Source organism: Bubalus kerabau, chromosome 2 (assembly GCF_029407905.1).
Source record: "Bubalus kerabau isolate K-KA32 ecotype Philippines breed swamp buffalo chromosome 2, PCC_UOA_SB_1v2, whole genome shotgun sequence".
Lineage (NCBI taxonomy): Eukaryota > Metazoa > Chordata > Mammalia > Artiodactyla > Bovidae > Bubalus > Bubalus kerabau.
Window position 1 is genome coordinate 45,117,259 of NC_073625.1, and position 15,530 is coordinate 45,132,788.

Genomic DNA, 15,530 nt, shown 5'->3' on the forward strand with positions numbered 1-15,530 from the left:
CCACTCCATTTCTTCTGAGGGATTCCTGCCCACAGTAGTAGATATAATGGTCATCTGAGTTAAATTCACCCATTCCAGTCCATTTCAGTTTGCTGATTCCTAGAATGTTGACATTCACTCTTGCCATCTCTTGTTTGACCACTTCCAATTTGCCTTGATTCATGGACCTGACATTTCAGGTTCCTGTGCAATATTGCTCTTTACAGCAACAGACCTTGCTTCTATCACCAGTCACATCCACAGCTGGGTATTGTTTTTGCTTTGGCTCCATCCCTTCATTCTTTATGGAGTTATTTCTCCACTGATCTCCAGTAGCATATTGGGCACCTACTGACCTGGGGAGTTTCTCTTTCAGTATCCTATCATTTTGCCTTTTCATACTGTTCATGGGGTTCTCAAGGCAAGAATACTGAAGTGGTTTGCCATTCCCTTCTCCAGTAGACCACATTCTGTCAAATGTCAATCCCAGTCTTCCAATTCATCCCACCTCCTCTTCCCTGCCTGGTATCTATAAGTTTGTTCTCTACGTCCATGTATTCCTTCTTTACAAATAAGTTCATCTGTAGCAATTTTTTCAGAGTTTTTAGTTTGTTTAACATTTTTTCTTCCTTATACATATGATTTTAATTTCTATGATAACAGGAACTGAGATGTAATCTGGGTTTGCTTACAACATGGCACATAATTAGGAATCTTACATTTTTAGTAACAACATCCCTAAGCATCTTTTAGCAGATCCTTCTGAAAGCACAATTACAGAAAATCAAAACATACACACATCCACAGTGTTTGCACATGAGCCTTTCTGAATCTAGTTAACAGAGAGAAGGTGCACCACTGAGTGTGAGAAGGCACTTTCAGGTTATTTTATTTCAGCAAGTCCTCTCCCTTCTTCTTTCTTTTCTTCTCTACTGATTGAACAAATAAGTGAATTGAGGAAAAGTCCTGGAATGCAACACAAAGAGAAAAATAGAGGGAAAACAAAGATTAAGCTTGTGGGCAACAGAACCAGAAATGCCAGTATTACATGGAGTTAAAGAGAAAGAACAGAGGGACTTCCCTGGTGGTCTAGTGGTTAAGACTCTGTGCTTCCACTGCAAGGGGTGCAGGTTTGATCCCGGGTCAGGGAACTAAGATCCCATGAGCTGTGCAATGTGGGAAAGACAGAGTACTCAGTCTAAAAATATTCATAAAGTTCTGAGCAGACATAAAAAATGCAACAACAAGGACAAAGAGAAATTCTAAAAGTTATCAGAAAAAAGATGATTCCCTAAAAAGGAGTGAGAATCAGAATGGCATCATATTTCTCATAGGCAATAATGGATACAAGAAAACAAACACCTTTAAGATGATAAGGGCCAATAGTTTTTAATCTGGAATTCTACAACCAAATTATTCACTACCAATCAACGATCAGTTGTCAACTTATAAACAATCTAAGATCAAATTAACAATCAGTAATCAGTGAAATGAAGTTTTTCTCAGAGACAAAATGACAGAAACTTGACCAAAGACTAGAAAAATAAACTACTTAAGGGTATACTGAAAAAAGAACTAATATAAATGCATGAGAAAGTAATGAGATGCAGGAAGCAGTAATGATGAAATGATCAGTAAAGCTTATTAGTAAATATAAATAAGAATTGACTGAAAGAAAGAAAAACACCAATACAGTATACTAACGCATATATATGGAATTTAGAAAGATGGTAACAATAACCCTGTATACGAGACGGCAAAAGAGACATTGATGTATAGAACAGTCTTTTGGACTCTGTGGGAGAGGGAGAGGGTGGGATGATTTGGGAGAATGGCATTGAAACATGTATAATATCATATATGAAACGAGTCTCCAGTCCAGGTTCAATGCACGATACTGGATGCTTGGGGCTGGTGCACTGGGATGACCCAGAGGGATGGTACAGGGAGGGAGGAGGTAAGAGGGTTCAGGATGGGGAACACGTGTATACTTGTGGTGGATTCATGTTGATATATGGCAAAACCAATACAATATTGTAGAGTTAAAAAAATAAAATAAAATTTAAAAAAAGAATTGACTGAAAAAGAACAGTGTGTTGTACTTACTTATAAAACAGAAAAAAAGATGTAAAATTATCAAATGAAAAATTCCAGACAGGAGATGTGTGTGGAAGAAGGGAGAGTTAAAGGGATGGGATGAGGTTACAGAGGCAGAAAAGACTTCTAAGGAATTTAAGAAGTTAAGAGTTTTTTAGATTCACAAAGTACCATGAAGCTCAAGCAGAAGAAAGTCACTAATTACGTCATAGTCAAATTGATGAAAAACCAAGAGAAAATGGTTGAAAACAGACAAATAAGACACATTACCTTCTAAGGGACAAAAATAAGTCTGACAGCTGACGTCTCAACAGAATAAATGGAAGCCAGGAGACAGTGGAGAGATATCTTCAAGAAAGAGTTTCACAATGACAAAAAGGTCAAGTCACTACAAGAGCTAATGATTCTAAAAGTTAGTGTACCTAAACACCAACCTTCAAAATACGTAATTCACAAGTGGACAAGAATAGAAAAAATACAGACCTCCACAGTCATAGTGGTAGTTTTATCAGATGTCATGTGGTAACAGAATAAGGAGATAAAATTCAGTAAGGCTATAATTTTGAATAAAACCATTAATAAACATGACCTAATTAATATATGTAGAACACTGTGCCCAACAACAGAAGACTATATATCATACGCTTCCAAAATTTACCACAAATTGTTTTCACAAATTTCAAAACATTGAAATGATATAATGTTCTCTGACTACAGTAGAATTAAGGTATAAAATGATGTGATTTCTTGAGAATTCTGACATACTTGGACACTACACTTGTAAATATACTATAAGTCAAATAATATATCACTATGAAAATTATAATACAATTTAACTGAATGATGAAGGAAAAGATTTTATATTAAGCTTTGTGGAATGAAATTTAAGGCATGCTTTGAGAGAAATTTATAGAGTTAAAATTGTATGTTATGGGAAAATTGGATGAAAAATAACTGATCTAACCATCCATTTCAAAAAGTTGGAAAAAGAAAAGCATATTGAATCCAGAGAAAGTACAGAGATGGTAATAATAAAGACAAGAGCAGACATTAATGATATGAGAATGAAATTACATATTAGTGCCTTATAAAGCCAAACAGTGCTTCTCTGAAAAGTTTAACAAAATTGATAGCCCTCCAACATGAACAATTAAAGGAAAAAAACAAAAAGAGTAGGGACAAATAATGAATGTTAGGAATGAGACTCACCACAGATTCTTTACATAATGGAAGAAATAAGACAATACTATAAAAAAAATCTATGTCAATAACTTTCAAAAAGCTAGTTGAAATAGACAGGTTCCTTGAAACAAAACTGACACATAAGGAAATCAAACATCTGATTAATTAGATAACAGCAAACTTGCACAAACTGTTACAGAATAGAGCAAGTATTTCTCAATGTATTTTGTAAAGCTAGCATAAAATTAACACCAAGATCTGACAAAGACATTACAAGGAAAAAACTCACCTCTCTTGGACATAAATACCAAAAAATAATCATAAATAAAAATAATTTAAAATCATAACTAGTAATATATAAAAGGGTAACCCTTTTGTTAATAATAAAATAACAAATACTTGTAAGTAAATACTGACAATAAATTCTAATAAAAAATAATGACCAATAAAGTTTATTACAGGAAGGTAAGATCAGTTTTTTTTTTTTAAATTTTATTTTATTTTTAAACTTTACATAATTGTATTAGTTTTGCCAAATATCAAAATGAATCCGCCACAGGTATACATAAGATCAGTTTAACATCCCCAAATCAATGTAGTTCACTATATTAAAAGGAAAGAAAGAAAAAAACATAATCATTACTTCTATTGAACATTGTACTAAATGTCCTAAGTAAAGCAAGAAAGCTCCAATACTTGCCACCTGATGCGAAGAGCCAACTCATTGGAAAAGAACCTGATACTGGGAAAGACTGAGGGCAGGAGGTAAAGAGGGTGGCAGAGAATGAGATGGTTAGATAGCATCACTGACTCAGTGGACATGAATCTCAGCAAACTTCACGAAATAGGGAAGGACAGGGAAGCCTGGCATGCTGCATGCAGTCATGGGGTCTCAAAGAGTAGGACATGACTTAGAGAGTGAACAATAACAACAATGCAAGAAAATTTCTTTAAAGTACACAACAATTGGAAAAGAAGAAACCAAACTCATTATTTGTGGGTGTCATAATTGTGCATGTACATACTCCAAAGAATTCACAAACTATTGGTATTAACATGTGAATGCAGTGAAAATATAATGTCAGTATATAGAAACCAATTAGATTTTCATTCTCCAGCAGAAAACAAATAGAAAAAATTTTAAAACATTTACAATAGCATCAAAATAATAATCAAATATTTGGAAATTAATTAAAGATATGCAAAACATACACACTGAAAATTATAACCATTATTGAGAAGACTCAAAAGAACTAAATAAAGGGATGAATATACCATATTTATGGACTGGAAGACGATATAGGAAGGTGAATTTTCTCCAAATTGACCTACAGATTCAAAGCAATTCAAATAAAAATCAGCAGAATAAAAATTTAGGAGCATATTTCAAAGTTAACATGGAAAGGAAAGGAGGCAAGAATATTAAAGATAATCTTCAAGAACAAAGCTGAAGAAATTACACTGCCAGATATTGACTTGTTCTAATGTTACAGTAATTAAGTCACAATGGTACTGCTGCATAGAGATGAATAGGTCAGAAGAGAGTGTAAAAATCGAGCCCCACATATATAGTTTGGAATTTAAGATAGATAGGGAAAGGATTGTCTTTTCTACCTAATGGTTTTGGCTCAACTGGATAGTCATGGGGGAAAAGATACTGATTCTACTTCACACACAAGTATCAATTCTAGTTGGATTATAGCTCTCAGTGTGAAAGGTAAAATAGTAATGTTTCTAGACAAAAATATACAAGAATATTTTTATGATCCAGAATAGAGCAAAGATTTTCTAGCCAGGATACAAATAGCTTACACATAAAGTTTAAAATTAACCTATAGCACAACAAAATTAAGAACTTCTGTATGGGGACTGGTAGCCATAAATACATCTAATGGAGAACAAAAGTTGAAAATGAATTAAGAATTTAACTCTAGAAATTAAAAATACAATACCAAAATAAAACCCATGTAAAGAGAAAAGAAACAAAAACTAAAATTTACATGAATAGAATTCTTTATAAACTCTGAGAGTTAACAAGACTAAAATCTAGTTCTTAGGTACCTCAGAGACAAGCCTTTGGATGGTTTGAACAAACAAAAATTAGACAAGAAACCAGAGAACACATTTAGGAATGAAAGAGACATAGGTACAGGTGAGTTTTTTGTGTTGCTGTTTTGTTTTGTTTTGTTTTGTTTTGTTTTAGTGATAAAGGAAGGTTATGATTACATTTCAAAAGTTAAATTTGAAAAATTAGATGAATTGGACACTTTTTAAGAAATAATAAATTGCAAATGTTTCTACCTTTGTGATTCACGGCACACATTTAAAATGAGATGGAATTCTGGCTGAGAGGAATGATGAGATAGGTAGATTTTATTTTCTGTTAGACACTGAACTGTATCCCCCACAAAAAGTTATATTGAAGTTCAAACTCACAGAACCTCAGAAATTATCTTATTTGGAAATAGGGTTTTTGCAGGTCTAGTCAAGCTAAGATGAGGTCATTAGGATGGGCCCAACCCAGTGTGACTGGTGTCCTTATGTTACCGACCAGGGTTCTTGGCCTCCTTGATCAATAGAAATTGATCAGAGGCCAGATAATAAATTCAGGCGAGACTTTATTGCAGTTCCTTCTGCAGTGCTGGGAGAGAGAACAAACAACAGATTCCCCTGCACCCTGAGGGGGCGAGAAGCAATCCTTAAATGGGGTGAGGGTAGGGGTGTGTTCAGGGGGTCAGACTGGAGGGGTGACTTAGGTGGTTTGTCCATCCCTTAGGTAGTGGCATGTGCAGGGGGCATGCTCAGTACTCTGCCTTGTTCCCAACACCCAGTTCTGTTCCTGACACCCAGTTTTGCTCCAGGCTCTTCAAAAGTGGCAGTTGGGCTTTTCAGTCTCTTTGGATCTTTTGTCCAGAATCTGCCCCAACTGTGCATGCACAGTTATTTTTAGCCCCATATAATTTATTTGCATTTTGTCATATGAGAGGTGTGTCCAGGTGCAATCATCACAGTGAAAGGTTCCAGGTCCCAGCCTGTCTCACTTATATAAAGTGAGACATTTGGGCACAGATGTGGACATGGACAGAGGGAAAGTGGTGTAAAGAAAAGGTAGGAAAGCTGAGGATTCAAGAAGCAAAGAGAGAGGCATGAACAAATTCTCTTTCATATCCCTTCCAAGGATCAGTCCTGCCCACATCTTCATTTTGGACTTCTAGCCTCCAAAACTGTGAGATCAACAAACATATTGTTTAAGCCACCCAGTTTACTGTTCTTTGTTACCGTAGGTTCAGGAAGTGAATGCATGCACCGACTCTGAAAACTGTTCTGCTGTGTTTTGAAACACCTGTGGACATGGGAATTTAGCCACCATCCGCACCACACTGCAAGGCTAAAATCTTCTCTTTGAGAGAGAGGAAAACAGTTTCAAACCCTCTCATCCCTGGGTAAGTTAGATATGCTGCCATAACTCCCCAGAAAGAAAAAAGAGACCCTGTAAGTAGAAAACATACACAGTATCCAGAGCTGTGGTTGGAGGAGACCAGAGACAGAGGCTTGCCCAGCTGAAAACCAACAGGAATGTACTTAGTGTCACTGGGCTGAACAGTAAAACATGGTGAAATAAAAACATTTTTCATTTTACCACAATAAAAAACATTAAAAAAAGAAATCAGAAAATATTTTTCTACAGAAATACAAAATATCCAAATAGAAGAAAGCAGATAGACAACTAACATAAAAAGGAAGATTTCAGACTATGAGAAAAACTTTTTTTTTTTTCCTTGAAGAGGGACATACTTTTTAAGGAGGGGAAGAGCCACCAGCAATCTTTATTAAAATAGTTAACCATGGAAACAGATACCTTTCTCAAAGCCACTTATGTTTATTTCACTAGATTATTCTCATACACATATACTGAAAGCAGATATTCACAAACATCTACTTACAGATACTTAGTAAATTCTTACTGAAAGGATAGCGCCTCAGGGTCCAACCATCAAAGCACACAGCATCAGCTACAGGCTCGAGACTCTCTACTGCTACGTGGTGGCCACATACGCGTATTGCAGAAGCAAAATAAGAATATCTCAGGGGCTTACACACAAAATACTGTGACTCAGTAACAGAGTAATAAGAATCATCCACTAGAAATAGATCATTCAGGAAAATAAGGATACTTAGTGAGAAATCCACTGGGAAGAAGAAAAAGTGAACTTTTCCAAGAAAAGTTCATGAAAATACAGCTTCTGAAAAAGTAGAATAAAAGAAATTCCATCTCATTGGTGCAGTGAGTTGCCAGATTTCAAAGTTCGGCACAATAGCCACAAAATAATCCAGAATCCCATGGATGCCTTCATATTTTACTCATCACGTCAGAATGTAGTTGTTTTCAACCTTCCATTTATTAAAAGTCCATGTTGTTGCTGTTGTTCAGTTGCTAAGGTATGTCTGACACTTTGTGACCCAATGGAAGTAGCACAACAGGCTTCCTGGTCCTTCACTATCTCCTGGAGATAGCGGAGACATCCATGAAATGAGGTCTAATCTAGGAACTGTATGCAAAGGGTGCCTTTGTATTTCAGTGTACCCAGGACTGAGCGAAATTATTAACAGCACTCTGTGGGGTAGAGCTGATGGAGGTGATGGAATTCTAGCTGAGCTCTTTCAAATCCAAAAAGATGATGCAGTGAAAGTGCTGCACTCAATATGCCAGCAAATTTGGAAAACTCAGCAGTGGCCACAGGACTGGAAAAGGTCAGTTTTCATTCCAATCCCAAATAAAGGCAATGCCAAAGAGTGTTCAAACTACCACACAATTGCACTCATCTCACATGCTAGCAAAGTAATGATCAAAATTCTCCAAGCCAGGCTTCAACAGTATGTGAACCAAGAACTTTCAGATGTTCAATCTGGATTAGAAAAGGCAGAGGAATCAGAGATCAAATTGCCAACATCCATTGGATCATAGAAAAAAAGCAACCGAGTTCCAGAAAACATCTGCTTTATTGACTACACCAAAGCCTTTGACTGTGTGGATCACAATAAACTGTGGAAAATTCTGAAAGAGATGGGAATACCAGACCACCTTACCTGACTCCTGAGGAATCTGCATGCAGGTCAAGAAGCAACAGTTAGAACCAGACATGGAACAACAGACTGGTTCCAGTTTGGGAAAGGAGTACATCAAGGCTGTATATTGTCACCCTGTTTATTCAACTTCCATGCAGAGTGCATCATGCGAAATTCCAGGCTGGATGAAGCACAAGCTGGAATCAAGATTGCTGGGAGAAATACCAATAACCTCAGATATGCAGGTGACATCACCCTCATGGCAGAAAGTGAAGAGGAACTGAAGAGCCTCTTGATGAAAGTGAAAGAGGAAAGTGAAAAAGTTGGCTTAAAACTCACCATTCAAAAAACTAAGATCATGGCATTCACTCCCTTCACTTCACAGCAAATAGATGGAGAAACAGTGGAAACAGTGACAGACTTTATTTTCTTGGGTTCCAAAATCACTGCAGATGGCAACTGCAGCCATGAAATTAAAAGAAAGTGCTTTCTTCTCTCCTTGGAAAAAAAGCTATGATCAACCTAGACAGCATATAAAAAGCAGAGACATTATTGCCGAGAAAGGTCCATGTATCCATGATTTAGCCATTAGGCATGTATGGATGTGAGAGTTGGACCATGAAGAAAACTGAGCACTGAAGAATTGATGCTTTTGAACTGTGGTGTTGGAGAAGACTCTTGAGAGCCCCTTGGACTTCAAGATCAAACCAGTCAATCCTAAAGGAAATCAGTCCTGAATATTCACTGGAAGGACCGATGCTGAAGCTGAAACCCCAATACTTTGGTCACTGATGCAAAGAACCAACTCATTGGAAAAGATCCTGATGCTGGGAAAGACTGAATGCAGGAGGAGAAGGGGACAGCAGAAGCTGAGGTGGTTGGATGGCAGAACTGACTCGATGGACATGAGTTTGAGCAGACTCTGGGAATTGGTGATGGACAGGGAAGCCTGGCATGCTGCAGTCCATTGGGTCACAAAGATTTGAACATGACTGAGCAACTGATCTGATGAACTGAACTGTGGGGTAGAGCTGGTCTTCACATTCTCTCTCAGGTTGAAGCCAGCTCTTCCTATTTTTTTTTTTTTTTTTGAAGATCAGCTGTTCTTAGTTGATTGGAATGGAAAGAGATACAGTGAAATACAAGGCTGACCATCATCAGGGACCTCACACCCATTCTTAACCTCCCACTAGGAGAGCCATCACTTGATTGCCTCATAGGCCAAGGAGAGATGAATAGAAGCAGAGTTCCCAATCTTAGTAACAGCACATGATGGGTAGTACTACAGTGCTCTGACCAAAAAAAAAAGTAACCCATGGAAAAGGATACTTCCTAGAAACCCACAGAATTTGGACAAGCTTGTAAGTCAGGGAAAACCATCAGAATTATTCTTGCTTCATCACAGCATCTCTGATTTGCCAAATTCTCTCCCACCAAGTACACCACATTCATGAAGGAAAATGGTTTGGGCATGAAAGTGAGGCTTTATTTATGCATGAGTCAGACAGTTGTGTGTAACACCCTCTTTGATAAATAATATATTTTTAAAAAAATACCTTTCTAGTCAAGAGAGATCAAAAGCTTTCCAGAAATTGAAGTTAAAACCCAGAATTGTTTATTAAATCTGAGAAAATTAGAACTCAAGAGACAGGAAAATAGAACACTGAGTACAAATTCATACAGTGGCAACATGCTGCTATAATGCATTCTATTAAGAGGTGAATATATAATTTGGACATAAAGGTGTAAAGTAATTTTTGAGTGTTGTTTTTCAGTTGCTAAGTTGTATCTGACTTTTTTGTGATCCCATGCCCTCTAGGCCCCTCTGTCCATGGGATTTCCCAGGCAAGAATACTGGAAAGGGTTGTCATTTCCTTCTCCAGGGGATCTTCCCAAGCCAGGGATCGAACCCACGTCTCCTGCATTGGCAGGTGGATATTTTTTTTAACTGCTGAGATGACCAGGGAAAGCCCAATTTTAACTACACATATAATATATGACTGTATTTCTAAGAATTAAATTTTAGAATATTATAAGTAAAACTAAGATCACTCCCCCAAAGTACTGATACCCTCTAAAATAGCCACTATTTTCTCAGTGTTTTCAGTTTGGAATATATCCTCTCAAACCTTTAAAAAATATATATACACACAGACATACACATATTCATATATGTACATGTGTGTGTATACAGACACACTCGAAGTAAATAGTTTATGTGTGTATGTGTGTTTATGCATGAGGTCAATAAACAACACATTTTCCATGTTAATACCTTCACCAAACAGTTCCATAAAATTTTAACCTTTGTGGCTATTTTTCTCATCCCATCACTGTACTAATGTTTCCTACTTGGTCAGAGGTCTCTAAATTGACTTGAAAGGAATACAGATCTTCTGAGTAGGAATGAAAAGAGAATTTTTTAAGAGGGTATGTTTGTGTTTGTGTGTGTGGGTTTTACTACTTTAGCATCAAATGGGAAAACCTTAAGAGAAGCAACCCAAGCCCAGAATTTATGTACAACAATGGGTGAGAGAGAATAGAAGGAAAGAGAGATGACAGTTAGGGCTTCCCCAGAAGACTTTCCCAATGCTGCTGTCAAGGAACAACATTGGGTTGATGCTTCAAGGGTCTGACACAAAAGTCACTTCAATGTCTAGGAATAGCAAGTGACATCCAGGAGTGGCAACTTAAACGTCTATAAATGTCTATACCTTTAACATCAGGATCACATGAGGGCCCGGTGTGGACCATGGCAAGTGATGACATGCGCCCTGTGGAGAAGGCAGCTGTTACCCAGCTGCAGCCAATTATCACCATGGCAGAACGCAAGCTGGTGGTCAGACCTTCCCATTTTTAAATTGAAGCAGGAAAAAAAGAACACTGGTATTTTAATATAAAAATCTCTTGATTTTTTTAAATGTTGACAATTTAAAACCCAAAGTTTCAAAACAACAACTCCACCCAGACTGACACTTGGCTGGTCACACTGGAGGCTGACTTTGCAAACAGGACAGCAGTTTGCAACTCTCCTCCAACTCCAAATGTCTTTCTCTGCTGGCACAACCAATGCTTTGATGAAACTTTGACAAGTTAACACGGAACAGCTCTTTAGAAGGCACTGGGTCTTCTCACAGGTAAATATATTCCTGGCAATTGGAGTGCTTGTCTTTCTTCCCTTTCCATTTTGAATGAGTTTCCCAAAAGGGATAGATAGGACAAAACCATCCTCTGAAACACCCCTTTCTGCATGTCTTAGGTATTTTCGGTTGTATCAGAATCTAATACAGTTATGTAAAGTTTAAAAATAAAATAAAATTTAAAAAAAAAAAAAAGAAGAAGAATTTCAGATTGTGTCACCTGGAAATACATTGGCCACTGCATTTCATGTCCTCTGAGTGAAATAAGATCCCCCGATTTACCCAAGAGAGGGGACACAGAGCCCTGGTCACAGGAAAGAAGAGTACGTGTGAGGGGACCTCGTGACAGCCAGACAAGTGCTCATGATGAGACATTACTGAGGAAACAGGAAAGGAAGGTAAGGGAGGGGCCTCTGTCTTCTCTGCTCTGCTTTGCAAGGAGAGCAACAGAAGACTCGTGGTTTAAGACATGGAGCATTTAACCACAGACCATTCTCACCGAACTCCATCGAGAGGTTTAAAACTGAACACAGCAACCAGAGACTACAAATTCAAAACAATCATTCCCCTGTAAGAGTGAAGTTTGTTTCTTAACTATTGTGGTTGAGGAACAGAACCTTGAGAGAGGTTCTTTTTAAGAACTGACTGTCAAGGTGAAAATATTAATGACATATACCCTGTATAATAACAGTCATTGGCTGCCAACCAAACAAACGTGTTCTTTTTCAAATTCAAGATGTGCTGGGCCCCTGATGCATGACATTTTATGAAGAGACTCGTCCTACCTTGAAGATGAAATCCGCCATCAGAGGTCCTGGAATCTTAAAGGTTTGCCTCTCTGAGCCCTTCTGAAATTCCACTGTTGTGTTTTCTACAACAAAAACTCCAGGGATCTTAAAGCTGTGCTCTCCTTTGCTTCCTTGAAGTGTTTTTGATTCAATAACTAAAATTTAAAAATAAAGTTTTAATGAAAGTATCTTAAAAGAATTTCATTTCAAAAGATATTTTAGTACATGTAATTGCATCTGATATCAACACATCAATACATCCACTCAGTTTACAAACACTGATTCAAATTGGTGAAACAAACATATAAGCGTTTAGTGTGTGTGTGCTAAGTTGCTTCAGTCATGTCCGACTCTGTGCGGCTCTGTGGACTGTGGCCAACCAGGTTCCTCTATCCATGGGATTCTCCAGGCAAGAATACTGAAGTGGGTTGCCATGACCTCCTCCAGGGGATTTTTTAGCTGTCTATAAAAAGGAGCAAACAAGATTGCTAGCTCCAGTAAGGTCTACTTAACTCTTTGGAGTTATAAGAGCAAGAAGAAAACTTCTCTCTATATTTTTTCATGATGTAGTTATTACTTAAAGGTATGTTACTAATTTCTCACCCCTTCAAATCATAGGCCTAGACTTTAATAAACTACAATAAAATTTGCATTTGTTTTAAGATTATTTTTTTTATTTTGAAATAATTATAGATTCACAGGAAGTTGCAAAAGTAATGAAGAGGTCCTGTATACCATTCATTCGGTTTTACTCAATGGAATGGTTACATCTTATCCAACGACAATACAATATAAAAACTAGGAAATAGACATCTGTACAATGTGTGCCTATAGTCCTGTGCTATTTTGTCACACATCACCACAACCAAAACACAGAACTATGACATCACTACAAAGATCTCTCTTATGTGTCACCTCTGTCGTCACAGTGGCTTTTTTTCAAAATTTATTTATTTTTTGCCCGTATCACAAGGCAGGCAAGATCTTAGTTCCATGACCAGGGACAGAACCTGTGCTCCCTGCAGTGGCAACACAGAATCTCAACCACTGGATCAATAAGGACGTCCCTCACATGGCTTTTAAATGAACAGTAGTTCTTTCCGATCTCTAACAAAACACTGCTGATGGTTTAACTAAAATAACACTCTTACTTTATTTAAATGATTTCTTTCTTTCCTTTTCCTTTTTTTTTTTTTTTCCCATTTTATAATTGTTTCCATATTTAGGGCAGCTGATTCACCTGCATTTCTGGCTGAAGCTCTACTCCCAACTCACTGCCTTGGCTTTTTATGGCCTATTTCTAAAATGAGGAGTCAGAGCAGACAATCTCTCAGGTCCTCTTCTCTGAAAACTACTCTTGACTCACTGGTATTCAGTGCTTCTTTAACCACCTTGAACAAAGGACACAACAGAGCTACAATTCCATTCAAGCTAATAAAAAGCAACAAAATGATCTGGTTTTAAGAGGCTGCAACCCACATGCTCGGAGAAGGCAGTGGCACCCCACTCCAGTACTCTTGCCTGGAAAATCCCATGGACGGAGGATCCTGGTAGGCTGCACTCCATGGGGTCGCTAAGAGTCAGACACGACTGAGCGACTTCACTTTCACCTTTCACTTTCATGCATTAGAGAAGGAAATGGCAACCCACTCCGGTGTTCTTGCCTGGAGAATCCCAGGGACAGGGGAGCCTGGCGGGCTGCCGTCTATGGGGTCGCACAGAGTCGAACACGACTGAAGCGACTTAGCAGCAGCAACAGCAATCCACATGTTGCTGTGCTTTGGCAGGTTGATTGTTTTTTTGTGTGTGTGTTTTTTTTTTTTTTTTTTTTTTTTTTTTGCCAATTTCTCTCTGCCACTGGAGCAGCTGCAAGAATTCAAGCGTCTGGACAGACTGTGTGACAGGCATTAGGAGACATCCCTGATTATCCCTGACAGGCAGGCTGGGAGCTTTTCTGGGAAAATTCAAAGACTGGACATGGGCTCCTTGATCTGCAGGAGTCATTAGCAGTCAAAGAATAATGCTAGCTTACTCTCAGGCACACAAAACCCCAACCACTTTGGCCCTGATCTCCATGACCACAGTAGATTTTTGGAAAGTGTGAGATTAAATTCATTTCCTAGTTCCAATGAAGATATAAAACTGAATGCTATAAAGCGAGTTCTCAGTAAAAATGAGATGGGAAACCAGAAATGGTAAGAGCGCCCTACACTGGATGAATTAAATTAAAGGAGAAAAAAATCATGAGCATTCAGGTAATATCAAAACATGAAATGAACTTGGGCAAAATCCATTGCTGCAAAGAAGAAGGCATACAAAACACCAAGTTTCTAGACAGAGATTGAGCCTGAAGTGACTTGATTAAATTTAAATAGTGTCCAATGGATTCAGCAGCTGTGTTGGGGCAGTGATTGTTTTACCACTGAGCTGACCTTCTGCATCACAGCTTGCCAAGCTCCATCTAGCTGCAGAGTTATGGCAGCGGTGGCGAGGGGTAGGGGCTGTGGGGATCAGAATCTGGAAAGGCGATTTAGGGGGAAGGGAAGACCAATATGACATCTATCTTCTGACCCATTTCTGTTCATTTGGTTTTCATTGTTTTTAATGTTTATTTAGTTATCTACTTGGGCTTCCCACGTGGTGCTAGTGGTAAAGAATCCGCCTGCCAATACAGGAGATAAAAGAGACTTGGGTTTGATCTGATCCTTGGGTTGGGAAGATCCCCTAGAGGAGAGCACAGTAACCCACTCCAGTATTCTTGTCTGGAGAATCCAATGGACAGAGGAGCATAAGGTTACAGAGTTGGACATGACTGAAGTGACTTAGCACACATGCATGCAAGTATCTACTGCATTTTCTGCCTCCTTTAATTATTTTTTTTCATGACATTTCATGGTTCTTTTGTTTTCATTTATTTTTAGGCCATGCCATACAGCATATGGGACCTTAGTTCCCCAACCAGGGATTGAACCCATGGTCCCTGCATTGGTAATGCAGAGTCTTAACCACCAGACCACCAGGGAAGTCCCTGATGTTTTGGTTTTTGATTCTGAGCCCATTCTATTAACTTCAATGGTGTCCAAGATCTTTAGTGATGAAGATGTGAGAATACAAGGTGCATAACCAGTTTTCAAGTGCATATGAATTACCCAAACTACTCCTCTCCTCCACTTCTCATTAAATATCTTTATTCCAATTATTTCAAAAGGTTTCCCACTCTCTGGGTCACAAACCCTGGCCGCATAAACAGGAGGTCAATAGCAGGTGCCCCAAAGTC

General features: G+C 38.1%; 1 long non-coding RNA gene across 1 annotated transcript in view; it reads right to left on the bottom strand.

The window, feature by feature from the left end:
- Positions 1-12,402, bottom strand: part of LOC129643281 (uncharacterized) — a 29,465-nt gene extending 17,063 nt beyond the window's left edge. Inside the window, exon 1 of the long non-coding RNA XR_008710216.1 lies at positions 12,251-12,402. This is a non-coding gene — a long non-coding RNA (uncharacterized LOC129643281). The remainder of the gene's footprint in view (positions 1-12,250) is intronic.
- Between the last annotated feature and the right edge of the window lie 3,128 nt (positions 12,403-15,530).